Genomic DNA, 6,000 nt, shown 5'->3' on the forward strand with positions numbered 1-6,000 from the left:
GACTGTCGGCCTTGTCCCTTGCGTACAGGGATTTCTCCAGATTCTCTGAGTCTTTTGATGAAATTATGTACTGTAGATGGTGGGATATCCAAGTTCTTCACAATTTTATGTTGAGGAACACTTTTCTGAAATTGTTTCGTAATGTTTTGATGCAGTTTCTCATAGATTGGTGAACCTCTGCCCATTTTTGCTTCTGAGAGTCTGCCTGTCTAAAATGTACTTTCTTTATATGCAGTCATGTGAGTTAGTTGCAAATTGCTGCAGCTGTTTTTTATTAGGACCACTTACTTTTCCAGCCTTTTGTTGCCCAGTCCCAACTTTTTTGAGATGGATTGCTGCCTTCAAGTTCTGAATAAATTAATATTTTTCATGAAAATGGTCAAATGTCTCACTTTCAACGTCTGATCTGTGCTCTATGTTCTATTGTGAATACAATATGGCTCTGTGAGATTTTCAAATCATCACATTCTGTTTTTATTTACATTTATTTTCATTTTACACAGTGTCCCAACTTTTTTGGAACTGGGGTTGTAACACAAATTGTTAGACTATCTGTCCATACAAACGTACAGAATGAATCGGCTTTTGCTTACTTTGGGCTTGAAGAATGCCAGAGGAAGTTGAATGCTTATATCTGCACACATGTAGAAGTGGGAGCCCTCACTGGGTTCCTCATAAACAATAAAACTTCTGCATTTTATTGTTTTTATAATGCTACACACTGCTCACGTGCTTTGTCAATGAATAGATCAATGGAGACAGATAGGGGATCTGGATTGATTATTATTAAAATCACAATCTAATCTAACATTTTTTAAACTGATTTAGTTGAATGGCAATGGATCACAATGGATTAATCAATGTTTAGACCATTAGTCCTTGAAATGGAATGTTTGCGTATTCACAGCTCATTGGGGCTTTCCAGAAAGGAACATGTTAGTGCCTGCAGCAGGTCCCACTGCTAGGTGTGCGATCATAATAGTTCATCTAGCTTGTTTTGCAGCTAGATTTTAAGAATTTTTATTAATTGGTGCTTTATCTAAACTATGTTGCCAAAAGTATTCACTCACCCATCCAAATCACTGAATTTAAGTGTTCTAATCACTTCCGTGGCCACAGGTGTATAAAACCAAGCACCTAGGCATGCAGACTGCTTCTACAAACATTAGTGAAAGAATGGGTCGCTCTCAGGAGCTCAGTGAATTCCAGCGTGGTACCGTGATCGGATGCCACCTGTGCAACAAGACCAGTCGTGAAATTTGCTCGCTGCTAAATATTCCACAGTCAACTGTCAGTGGTATTATAACAAAGTGGAAGCGATTGGGAATGACAGCAACTCAGCCACGAAGTGGTAGGCCACGTAAAATGACAGAGCAGGGTCAGCGGATGTGCATAATTTCATTTAATAGCACCTTTAGTTACAAAATGTATTGTATGTAATATATAATAAAATAATCATATATATCTCAGCACGTACAAGTTTTAGTTTGAAACAAACGGTTAAAATCTTGAAATAGTAAATTGTCCAATCTGCTGTTTTTGAAGGGGATTTATCATGATCTCATAGTACTTCTGAGCAAGGTAAGAAGAACAGGACATAAATTTTAAACCATTTCAGATTTTGCAAAGAATTGCTTTCTCAAATAAACTAATGCGTACATTGAGAACCACATCACTGTAATGCGCTCATATTAGCAGCTGAGCACCAGATACTATTTAATAAGCACCAGATGTTCAATACCACTAGAACATAGAAGAACTTCCTACAGTTTGTACTGGTTTGTCTTCATATAACAACATGGAATAGGCTGCCCTGACAATACTGACAACTGTTGATACAGTAGCAAACAACAGCTGCTTTCAAAATGTATATATTTTGGAAAAGGCTATTTAATAGCAATGCATACAGTACATCTAATTTGTATTTTCATGGGAGCCCTAGGCTACAACTACATTAGAGAGCAGATTGTGCAGGCTGAGCAGAACCTCAAGCAGTCAGAACACACAGCCACTACAGAGCTGAAGAGTCTGGATAGAAGCACTGACGGATAGAAGCACTTACATGAGGGGAAACTTGAATTTAGAATTCTCGCTTTAGAGCAGGCTAGAACAAATATGAAAAACACACTTCACAGGCAGGAAGAGGTGAAACATAATGCTGAGATCGTGACAGGTGTAGGAGTACGATTGCTTGTTATACTAGTTGTTGGATGTATTGCTGGTGAGTCTGACACTTTTAATACAGTAAATATAGTAAAGTATTTTTATATATACACTGTCGCTGCTGTTGGTAGAAAACCTCTCCATTTTTGTCGTTTTGCAGTTTTTGACATTATTTGAAAAAGCCTGTTGTCCTTTATATTGTGTGTAAATTTCATGATTAATGGACTAAAAGAAACAGCCCAAACTCTGAAAAAACTCTGGTTCCATTGAGTTCCATTAAAAGTGAAGCAGGTTTTTCCTTTTCCTGTTATCATTTTGGAGATATGAGGTTTTCTTCCGGCAATAGCGATATATACATCGCTGTGTTAAAACTGCATAGAACAGTCTGAAAATAATCATGATAGTGGAACTGCATTTAACAGTTTAAAAACACTAAGGATTTTATCGTTTCATCGTATTTTGTCATTTCTGCTGCTGCTCGTCCCTCTCTCTGTCTCGCTCTGGGCCGAGAGGGAACAAGAGCTCGCTGCTCCGCCTCCCCATCGGCTGAGCTCGGGCTTTGAGCTCTGCACATTGTAACATCATGACTGTGTAATTAGGGAGTGAGGGTGCTGGATTGGCCTTCCTGCAGTCAAGACCTGTCTCTATGACGGAATATAATGAAATGTTAAATAGTATCTGACATATAGAATCTGATTAAGTGTTGAAAGGAAAAGTGATGTAACACAGTGGTAATCGCTCACGTCCCAAATTTTTTTCCAGCAAATTTGGAATGAAAAACAAAAGTAAAAAAAACACACTATTTTATATATTTTACTGAAATAGTAATTATATATTTATAATTATATAATCTGTTTTGGCAATAATGAAATTTAGTCACTCTTAATGCTGTCGAAACTGAAGATCACCTAACAGTAGATGAGGTACCAGGTAAAACTACCTACCTACAATACAGATTTATGGTGAATTATGTTACTGGCTATTGAGTTTTTGCGTGTTAATCAAACTGTAAAACACAGCGAAAATGTACTGGCAAAACATTACCAGTACATTTTCTATAAAATGAACAGACAATTCCATCACTCCTTTCATGGAAAATTCTGCTAAATTACAGTATTTATTTTGTATAATTCCTTCATTTGACATATGGAACATTTTGTAATTTTACAGTTTTGTCCGTAAAAATCATGTACATTTCCCTCAACTCAAATGAAAAAAATCTTCTGTATCCTCCACTAGAACCCAACCAATATATCAGTTGGCCAATATCAGCCAATATTCAAAACCTGTAGATTTAGTGCTATCAATGAAAATATCATTGATAACATGCCAGTTAGCAGTTTCTTTTCCAGGCTGTGACATCACCAAGATTCAAACATGTGATATCCTGACAATAGAGCAAAACCAAAAAAGTTTGCCTATGAAAAGCTCATTATTGGCTGAAGTTTATCCAGTACTATGTTTTAACATCAAGATAACATGTAACAAATATATTACCGAAGAGGTAAATAAGATAAAATTAACCTCAAAAATTCTGAGTAACCCTGCTCTCAGTGGTACAACGTTACAACATGGTTACAACATGGTGCAACATTACAAAAAAAAAAAAAAGAAAGAAAAAACTGATTCATTACAATTAAATGCTTCTCTATTTCCTCATTTCAGCATTTGCCCCTATGTTTTATAAAGCACCACCCTCACTGGCTCCCATTAGTAAATAAAGAGGCCACTGAACAGAAGATAAAAGGCATGGCAGTGGTAGGGGTATTGAACTGTTGTGTATTCTATCCAAGCAAAGAAAAAGGATGCAAGTTGGCGGTTTTGCATGGACTAGCAGCAGCTCAATGGTGTAACTAAACTCAATTTGTATCTGCTTCTGTGTATTGATGACGCCTTGGACCAGCAGTGAATATTGGCAGTTCAAATTCACTCTGGACACCAGAGAAAAGACAGTGTTCATGCTGGTCACTGGGCTGTGGCATTTCACAGTAATGGTCTTAAGCCTCCAAAATGCACTGGCTATGCTTGAGCAGCTGATTGAGTGAGTGGTTCCCAAGGATGATCTCGATGATGTGTTGGTTCATTCACATTATAGCACCTGGGGCACTTGTACATTTGGAGCAGGTATTCCAACTTTCTGCCCTAGTGAGGAGTTGGAAGCACCTGGGGCTAAGGGGCTAAAGGGGCTAAGGGGCAAACAAGAAGTCTGAGGAGAGGTCCAACAACTGGTGGAAGGGTGTGCCAACAACGATCTGATCCTTAACACTCAAAAGACCATGGAGCTCTTTGTGGAAAGTGAACCAAGCACAGACATGCACACACCCCTACCTTCATCTATAGGGCAAAAGTGGAGCATGTGTAAAGTTTTAAGTACACATATCCTGGATATGCCTGGATCTTCAATTCTTCCACCTTGATGAAGTCTTTACTTCTTGAGGAGACTGAGGAAAGCCCATGTATTTAATCAGGTCCTCTATAAAGGTAATTGATCGTATATGCTGTCTACAGAGGATGAGAGGCATCATATTTCTCACCCAAACCATGGATTGTTCAATCTGTGGCTCCACTGTTGGACCAGCAAGTTCAGGAATATCTTTTCCACTGGTCATCAATCTGTTGAACTTACTTAAAAGAAATAGTCCCTGCATCTCTCATTTGCTCTTTTGCACAGACTGCAGATTATAGTATAATGCCCTGAATACTGGCCCAAGGTTAAGGGACTCAGGTTTCTGTTTAAAATGCCATTTGTACTGTTTTTATATTTGTACCTCTTTGGTTTTGTAGTACATGACATTATTATTTGCTCTTCCTATTATTTGCTAAACTGCACTTCATTGTCTACTTGTACTTTACACAATGACAAACCTGAATCTGAAGTCTTTTATTTAGGCTTTTATTTGAAGAAATCAGCATTTGTATGAATGTATGAGCTTTTGTTCAAAGATGTATGCTTTTATTTGAAGATGTTAGCTTTTATTTAGAATGATTTTGTTTGAAGATGCTAGCTTTTCTTTATAGATATCTTCTATTATTTGAAGGAATCTATTTTGTTTGAATGTGTCAGCTTTTATTTGAGGAAGTCAGCATTTGTTTGAATGTATGAGCTTTTATTTAAAGAAGTCTGCTTTTATTTGAAGATGTCAGTTTTTATTTGATGTCTGCTTTTGTTTAAAGTAGTCTGCTTTTGTTTGAAGAAGCGTGCTTTTATATAAAGATGTCTGCATTCATTTGAAGATGTCAGCTTTTCTTTGAGAATGGGTTTTTGTTTAAAGATGCCTGCACAAGCAAAATTCTCTTTGTAGGTTTCTGCTCAGCCTTCATCAGCCTTTTCCCTGATACATTATAAAAGAAATGTGTCCCTACAACTCTAAATTTACTGATGTTTGTGTACATTTACTAATTTTTGTGTACAAATCATCAAATTATCAGACTTTATATACAGAAAAAAGATCTCACACAAAATAAGTGTATGTGTATGAATTTGTTCTTGCTCTGGTTCTAATGTTGGTAAATGTGTTATTCTAAATAAGACTGGCAGAGACTTGGCAACACAGGCAGAAATGCCACAAAATCAAGAGAAAAAAAAAGAACTTCACAGATTATCTTTGGTTCCCTAAAGAACCATATTATTAAAACCAGATTTGTGAGCATAAAAATCCTTTTAAAGTTTTCAAGAACCTTCATATAATGTAACAGTTCTGCACCAATGTAGGTATTCCTAGAACCTTAATTTTTTTCACATTGTATCAGGGCTGCTGGAACCAAGGTGGCGAGTGGGCTTTTGACCCAGGACTGAGGCGACGCCCCGCTACTTTTTAAGTTCAGGACGTGCACATA

The sequence above is a fragment of the Colossoma macropomum genome, unplaced genomic scaffold (assembly GCF_904425465.1).
Source record: "Colossoma macropomum unplaced genomic scaffold, Colossoma_macropomum, whole genome shotgun sequence".
NCBI classification, from domain to species: Eukaryota; Metazoa; Chordata; class Actinopteri; order Characiformes; family Serrasalmidae; genus Colossoma; species Colossoma macropomum.